The 8,936-nt window shown below is 41.9% G+C and overlaps 1 long non-coding RNA gene across 1 annotated transcript; it reads left to right on the top strand.

The window, feature by feature from the left end:
* The first annotated feature begins 1,360 nt into the window (after window positions 1–1,360).
* Window positions 1,361–6,474, top strand: LOC132538568 (uncharacterized). Its single transcript, XR_009549905.1, has 3 exons — window positions 1,361–1,453; window positions 5,304–5,416; window positions 6,208–6,474. It is a non-coding gene; the product is annotated as an uncharacterized LOC132538568 (long non-coding RNA).
* The last annotated feature ends 2,462 nt before the right edge of the window (window positions 6,475–8,936 follow it).

Raw genomic sequence — 8,936 nt, 5'->3', positions numbered from 1 at the left:
TATCACTAATAAATAAAAATCTTTAAAAAATATACTAAAAAGAATAAAAAAGAATTTGTGGCCCAGGAGATGGTGCAGTGGATAAAGCACTGGACTCTCAAACATGAGGTCCTGAGTTCAATCCCCAGCAGCACATGGACCAGAGTGACATCTGGTTCCTTCTCTCTCTCCTCCCTTTTCTCCCTTTCTTCCTCTCTTTTCTCACAAGTAAATAAAATCTTTTTTTAAAAAGAAGTATATATCTTATTAAAGTTTGGAAAGGCATCTAGAAAGGGCCTGGCAGCTGAGCGCACATGTTGCAGTGTTCAAGGAATTGGGCTAAAGCCTATGGCCCCCACCTGTGGGGGTGCTTCGTGAGATGTGGAACCATGCTGCAAGGGTCTCTCTTTCCTTTTTCTCTGTCTCCCTCTGCCTTCTCTATTTCTCTGTTTCTATCTAATAAATAAATAAGAATATGTTTCAAAAGTTTCTATATGAAGGTTAACATTTTCATTAGCTGACACCATAGCTCACACACATGTTATAGTTAGGCATTGTTTATAATCTTTTACATATGTCATAATTAAATTTATTATATACTTTAATAGCGGCTTAGGAAATTATAAGTTTCTCAGGAATATAGTGTCAGGCTGACATGTGTGTAAGTAGTAGTCAATGCCTGCCATCACCAACATTTTTATAATGGGAAAAATATATTGGTGGAGATAAAGAAATTAGAATTGATTTTTTTTTTTACTTTATCCCCCCATTGTTGTTGTTGCTGTTGGATAGGACAGAGAGAAATAGAGAGAGGAGGGGAAAGACAGAGACGACGGGGAGAGAAAAACAGACACCTGCAGACCTGCTTCACTGCCTGGGGGCTTGAACTGGGATCCTTGTGCTTCGTACTATGTGTGCTTAACTGGCTGTGCTACTGCCCGGCCCCCCATGCTAGAGTTTTTTTTTTCTCAAAATTTATAATAGGAAATATCACAAAGAGAGAGAGACAGACAGACAGAGAGAGACAGAGAGAAAGAGAGAGAGGGAGAGAGAGAGAGAGAGGAGAGTGTGTACATGTACACATTCTTCCTAAAAGGAACTTTCGAGATCAGATAAGGAGGTGGGACATCTACGAAAACAGAAGAAATGATTGTATATTGTGCCACTCTGACACAAACATGAGTAGCAAATGTGACTTTAGCCCCAGAGGCGCAAAGAATTAGAAAACACACGTAAGTGACTCATCTATTGAGGGGTGAAAATTAACCAGAATTCTTAGTGCAGACGAGGACTGAGAAGGCACTCGTGACACCTCCATTACAAGCTGACTGTAAGGTACTAGATCTCTGCTTACGCTGTGTGGTTTTCAAAGATATTTATTTCCTTGCTACAGAGCAGTAGAGACAGACAGCTGCCAAGCTGAGCACGCTGAGGAGACATGCACAAACCCTTTAGTTCAATTGGCCTTCCTCAAGTAAGTGTTCTTAACACTTAGAAACTTCCACTCTACTTGGTGTTTATGTCAACTCTTCCTCTTCTGTTGGAACACGACCCTAGTGTTCTTAATATTTTTGATTGATGTGCTTGACTACTGAGCTGGGCTGTTACATAATCTGACTACTTTTCACCTACCTAAAATAAAATAATCCAAGACTCTTGTGTAGTCTAGCACTGATAAGCTTTATGAACTTGCCCAAATTTCTTATCTGAGTATGTTTCCTTATCTATAAAATGGAGATAAAGTTACTGGCATTATTAGTGTCATGGTACATGCATGGGACCATTTATAAAGACTGATGCCAATCTTTATAAATCTGAAATGTTCTACAAATATAAGGCTTATATCCTCTTCCTTGTTTGTCTTTATTACAGAACTGAATTCAGAGTCCCCGTGATAACCCTGGTGTTAACAATAGAAACAGAAAGAAAAACATAACTGGTTTTTAAAAGTTCTTTCTGAGACATGTCTCAGAAAAAAAATGTATGCATCTTTAGACATTTCAAAAAGATTGGGGTTCCAATCTCCTTATCTTTGAAATTAATAATGACCGTCCCATTATTAGGGATATTGGGAAGAATCAATTAAATCATGTAATGTAAGCTGTGTGGGGAGGAGCGTGGAGAGGAAGAGCCTGAGGAAGTAGAAGCTGGGAGTGTGGGGTCCTGTCTGAGGTGTTCTTACCGAATCCTGTTCAGAAACTGATTCTGATACTTACCTGCAGTTCTGGACTCTTAAATCTCTTTCTACATCAACTGTTAGTGATCCTTTCAAAGAAGTCACTGTCCCTTCCATAAGTTTATAATTTGACATAGTGGTTGATTAATAGTTTTGATGAAAACTTATCTTCTTAAATAACTAACAGAATAATCTCAGAGATGCTATGATCTAAGTGAGAATTTGTCAGTAAGATCAGCCAAGTCTTAGGGCAACTGATCCATGAATATAACATGAGCTGTGGATTACACATGCTCATGCAAAAACACACAGCTTTTAATAAATCATACCTATGCATCTGTAGTGTTAGCAGACTCTCTAAGTTAGTCTGATATGTAGTCAGATTTTACTTGGACATGTTCAGAGTTCTTGGCAGTCTCTTTCAAACTCAACAACATTTTAATATTAGAGTACCCAAGATAAACACGCCAGGCCTGAACAAGTAGACAGAAAGGTCTAGGTCTTTAAGAAGATGATTCTGAGAAATCTAGGCAGACATGTCTGCGATCATGATCTTGCATGGTGCTTGCTAAACTTGTCCAAAAATTGAATCAGACACAAAACAGAATCAAATTCTGAAAACGTGTTTGGCATCATATACAACGGGAAATACATTCAGCACTCTACCACCATTTCACATGTTTGGCATCATATACAACGGGAAATACATTCAGCACTCTACCACCATTTCACAGGTAATTTTATATTTATTTAAAAATTTTTATTGTCTTTATTTATTGGATAAAGATAGTTAGAAATCAAGAGGGAAGGGGGCAGGAGAGAGGGAGAGAGACAGAGAGACACCTGTAGCCCTGCTTCACTACTTGCAAACCTTTCCCCCTGCAGGTGGGGACTGGGGGCTCAAACCCGGGTCCTTGTGCTTTGTAACATGTGTGCTCAGCCAGGTGCGCCACCACCTGGCCCCTAACTTTATATTTCTTACCTTAGTTGTTTTTTATAAAATAAACATGTCCACTTTATGCTTTAAAAAGTTCTATGTGGTTGACCCCCACCAATGTGTCCTGGAGCCCCGCTTCCCCAGAGCCCTGCCCCACTAGGGAAAGAGAGAGGCAGACTGGGAGTATGGATCCACCTGTCAACGCCCATGTTCAGCGGGGAAGCAATGACAGAAGCCAGACCTCCCACCTTCTGCATCCCACAGTGACCCTGGGTCCATACTCCCAGAGGGATAAAGAATAGGAAAGCTGTCAGGGGAGGGGAGGGATACAGAGATCTGGTGTTGGGAATTGTGTGGAGTTGTACCCTTCTTGTCCTATGATCTTTTCAATATTTCCATTTTATAAATAAAAAGTTTTTTTAATATTTATTCCCTTTTGTTGCCCTTGTTGTTTTTTATTATTATTGTAGTTATTATTGTTGTTGTCATTGTTGGATAGGACAGAGAGAAATGGAGAGAGGAGGGGAAGACAGAGAGGAGGAGAGAAAGACAGACACCTGCAGACCTGCTTCACTGCCTGTGAAGCGACTCCCCTGCAGGTGGGGAGCCGGGGGCTTGAACTGGGATCCTTAGGCCGGTCTTTGTGCTTTGCGCCACATGCGCTTAACCCGCCGCACTACCGCCCGACTCCCTAAAAAGTTTTTTAAAAAGGTTCTATGAAGACTAAGTGAGGTGACCTATGCAAAGCATAGAACTTGATATGAATATGCACCAAAGTAATAATAAACTATTATTAGCATTATAGTTTAAGACCAAACAAATCCTGTCTTTCCCATGAATTATTTTTGAAATGACTTGATTAGAAAAGAAATGATTGACAGGGCAGTGGTTGGCACACGGTGACAATTTTTTACCTCTTCTTAGTAGGTGAGTATGTGCCACTTCACCACCTCTCCACAGCTGTCCTGATTCTCTCTCCTCCCCCTTCCCACAGATTTTTATTTTTCTGGAATACATCATACACAGTCCATATGATACTTAGTGATTAACTCTGTCTTTTTTTTTTAAATTTATTTTTCCTTTTGTTGCCCTTGTTTTTATTGTTGTAGTTATTGTTATTGTTGTTATTGATGTCATTGTTGTTGGATAGGACAGAGAGAAATGGAGAGAGGAGGGGAAGACAGAGAGGGGAAGAGAAAGATAGACACCTGCAGACCAGCTTCACCGCCTGTGAAGCGACTCCCCAGCAGGTGGGGATCCGGGGGCTCGAACCGGGATCCTTATGTGGGTCCTTGTGCTTTGCACCACCTGCACTTAACCCGCTGTGCTACCACCCGACTCCCTCCTCTGTCCTTTTCTTAGTTTAGAACGTGTGAGGTCAGCAAGTATTTGTCCCTTTCCTTCCGGCTTACCTCACTTAACGTGATTTCTTTACGTTCTGTTCAGAGTGAGACAAAACCAACTTCATCATTTTTATGGCTACATAGTACTCCATTCTATGTGTGCGTGAGCATGCACACACACTCACATGCACACACACAGACACATACATACATACACACATATATAACACTACTTTCTCAGACACCGATTTATCATCGTAGACCTGGGTTGTTTTTCCAAGTTTGAGATTGTAAAAACTGTGATGCAAGGGGCCAGGCAGGGCTGCACCTGTCTAAGTGCTCACATTCCAGTGCGCAAAGACACAGGTTCGAGCCCCTGGTCCTCACCTGCATGAGTGGTGAAGCAGAGCTGTGGGTGTCTCTCTGTCTCTCTCTCTCTCTATCTCTACAGCCTCTACTCAATTTCTTTCCCTACCCAATAGTAAATAAATAAAAATATTTTAAAAAAACCGTGATGCTATGAATATCTCCTCTTAATAGTTGCTGCAAAACACTGTCCCTTCCACCCTAGGCCCTTCACCATTACCGTGCTCCGGGTTGCCAAGACCGACTACCCCTTCCATGCTCTTTTCTCCCCGAGTCTTTGATTTTGGTAGTTTATACCATGCTGAGTCTAAGTTTCACTGTGTGTTTTCCCTTTCCTGACTTGCTTCTTAAGTCTCTAATGTAAGTACACCTACCTACTATTTTTTTTTTCTTATTTTGCCTTATCTCAACATGATGCCTTTGAAATCCATCTGAGATAAGATTAAAAAAAAACTGAATCCATCATTTTGAAGAGCTGAGTAGTATTCCTTTGTGTATATAGTCCACAGCTTCCTTGGCCCCTCATCTGTTCTCTGATATCTGGGCTGCTTCCAATTTGGATTATTATAAATTACACTGCTGTGACCATAGGCGGGCGGAGATGTCTTCAGACAGGTATTATTGCTTCCTTTGGATGAATCCTGAGGGCAGAAATTGCTGGGTCATATGACAGATTCCTTTTAGTGTTCTGAGAAATCTCCAGAATGTTTTTCCAGTCTGCATTGCCAGCAGGGCTGTACAAATGTCCCCTTTTCTCCACATCCTCTCTAGCACTTGTTTCTTTCTTTTTTTTTTTTTTTTTCCCAAATGATGACCTTCTCACAGGTGCAAACTACAATCTCATTATTGAGAACTTGCCCCCCAGTGTCTCTGCCGCTGCTTCTTGGGATCCGTCTTCTCCTTCCTGCCTCAGGCTTTTCCTTCCTGCCTCTCCTCATCTGGACCTCTTGCCTGTCTCCTTCCCTCCTTTTATGACCACGACACTAAAATGTTTCTTTGTCTGTTTTGTGAATATAATTTTATGGCCTCCTTGATTTTCAAATCTATTACATGGCACGTTAGATTTATATTTCTAGGAAAAAATGAATTTTTAAAAGAAAATTGAATGGTCCTACATGAATGATTTATTTGAGGAGAGAGTCCTGGTGAAAAAAAGTAGTAACAATCAATACTTAAAATTAACGGATGCTATGATTGCATATGACTTCAGAGCAGGGCTTGAAGGCTGCAATGAAGCCCTCTCTCCAGCTTTTGCCCTGCACTGCATCTGGCTTTTAAAGGTTGTGATGATCTCATTTCATTGTTTTGTATTTTTGAGGTTAGTAATTGCTTCATTTTGTCGGGTCAGATAACTACATCTAAATTTAAAAGATCTCTGGAACTTATTCTTTTCTAATTTTTTCCAGAGACCTTTTAAACCACTTATTTGCATCAGTTTCCAAAGTATGAGGAATAAAATTGCCCCCTTGAGGGAGCTGGGCTGTGGTACGCCCAGTTAAGCGCCCAGAGTATGAAGCCCAAGGACAAACACAAGGACCCGAGTTCAAGCCCCTAGCTCCCTTCCTGCAAGGAGGACACTTCACAAGTGGTGAAGCAGGTCTGCAGGTGTCTCTCTTTCTCCATCCCTCTCTACCCCCCCGCCCAGTTTCTGTCTGTCCTGTACAATAAAATGGGGGGAAAAATTGCCACCAGAAGCAGCAGATTCATGGTGTCAGCACTGAGCCCCTGTGATAACTCTGGAGGCAAAAATAAAAAAAAAAAAGAAAAATAAAGTAGAATTTCCCTTGGATATTCTTTTTATTTATTATACTTCTACATGCGTCATATAAATGAGCTATATTCTGCACTAGAGTTTAAATTCATGGGAGTTTGAGCTTGTGGAAATAGTGATTTGAAAGTGTCCAGTGTTGCTGAGTATAGTAATGGGAACATTACCCAGGAAAGAAGATGAAGATTTGCTAGAGAACAGGGAGCTGTGAGATGCTTGGAGAGAGAAAATTTAAAACTAAATGTGAAGAGAGAGCAGAGATGGACGACTGGAATTTTCTCTGCACTGTGTAGCTTTGCGAGGCCTCCTGTTCTGGGTATCTTCAAGTCATCTCATTCATGACTCGCTCCAGCGCTAGGTGGGCTTTTCCCTGCCATGTCACTTTGGTCCCTCCCAGAGCAAGAAAGGCCACAGAAGCCTCAGGCCAGGATGGAAGGCTGTCGGCTCCTGTGTGCTTAGGAGTTCACCCACACGGCACACATAAAACCAAGGAGGCAGAGGATGAATCACGATGCTGATATTGCGATCTGACATTGGTTTAGAATTTCTGGAGTGTCCTCAGACACATGGCCTTTGACTGATGAGAAGAAGAATTAGTGGTCACAATCAGAAGGTAGAGGGAGAGAATGGATACAGAACAGAACAAGAGGACAGGGAAGAAAGAATGTGTGGGTGAGGACTAGGTACAAAGCAAGAGCTGTCACCTGAGGGGACGAGGCTCCTTACCAACAGTCTAATCAACAGATGACTGACGTTTGCTGAAAATACCCCCAGGCATCTTGAAATGAGAGGCAACAGATCAGACTTCAGAGATTTCAGTCTAGACTCTGAAATGAGAAAAAAAAAAAAAACATCTGGAAAAAATTAGTAAAGAGATTTCATAAAAGGACAGCTGTTGAAGCTGCTCTTACTAAGTCCACATGAACTGTGGCCTAAAAACAAACTTCAAGCCTTGCAGGTTCTGGTTCATGGATATAGGCCCACACATGTTGCCAGCAGCTCTGTGCACTGCCACCTCATTCTCCGTTCAAGACCTTGGGGGTGGCGCAGGAGGGGTAATCGATGCAGCTCTGCTAAGCCAGCGGTGCCTGGCTGCCTGTGACTCACACTAGTCCCAGCTGACCTCGCGGAAACAGTAGTCACGTGCTGCTTCATTCAGTGAAGTCTGAACAAGCACCGCTCTGGACACCCCCCTGCAACCCCAGAAAGATGATATCAAAGTGGAGGATAAAGCCAGCCACCTCTCTTCTTAAAGGATTGAGCCTGGCCTTGGGAGAGGCTCTCATACTGATCAAATGTCCATCTTGACCCAGTTTGTAGTCGTTATGCTGAAGCTAGGATGATTGTCTTCTTAGCAGTCAAGAGCTCTTTCTTCTTGTGGGTTTCTAAACTTAGCGATATTCTCTTCAGAATCTCTTTCCAGGAATACTTGACAAGCAGGATAGGATATTAAGGACAGTGGATTTTTTTTTCTCCCTATAAAAATGCGATGGTTAAGAATTACAGATGCTATCGTGCTTTGCCGTCTTTACTTCGCGGGGCAGACAACCTCACCCATGTGTCCTGGAACCCCAGCTCCCCAGAGCCCTGCCCAACTAGGGAAAGACAGAGACAGGCTGGGGGGATAGGTTGTCTGCCAACACCCATGTCCAGTGGAGAAGCAATGACAGAAGCCAGCAACCAGAACTTCCACCACCTTCTGCTCCCCATAAAGAGTTTTGGTCCATACTCCTAGGAAGTGAGAAATGACAGGGGAAGATGACCAGAGAGCTCTGAACTCCCAACTCCATGAAGAGCCAGAGAGAGAAGAGGAAAAGTGGAGGGACATTTGAATGTAGTGATAGGTGTCTGTGTGACAAAGATGGGATGATAGGAATATTAAAAAAAAATGCGAATCTATACAAATCCAGATATATTTCTGTAGAAATAATAGTTAACCCATATCTATCTGAAAATTAAGAGAACTGCTGTAGCTTCCAATGGAGGGATCAGGAATTCAGAACTCTGGCAGCAGGAATGGTGTGGCGTTGTACCCCTGTTATCTTATAATTTTATAAATCGATAATAAAAAATATCCTATGGTTAGGATCTCCAGTAATATACTTGACCTCACTGTGCTTTGTGCCCTTCAGGGGTATCTGATAATCACTGTGTCTTAGATACTGACAGGGCCAAATGGTTTTTATCTATGCAGCCTACAGTGATAGGTAACTTAGATGTGTAGATATACACAAATATATTTTTTAGAGCTCCTTGGACAGTGGTGAGTTTCATGAGATTCCTTACACATTTGCCATCACCTTTTGTATATCCTAGAATTTGCTGCTGTGAAAACGAAGAAAATAAAACCCATGTGACTTTAGTTCC

This window comes from Erinaceus europaeus, chromosome 5 (genome assembly GCF_950295315.1).
Source record: "Erinaceus europaeus chromosome 5, mEriEur2.1, whole genome shotgun sequence".
NCBI classification, from domain to species: domain Eukaryota; kingdom Metazoa; phylum Chordata; class Mammalia; order Eulipotyphla; family Erinaceidae; genus Erinaceus; species Erinaceus europaeus.
Note: the sequence above shows the minus strand (reverse complement) of the source record. Positions and strands in the feature narration are given on the sequence as shown.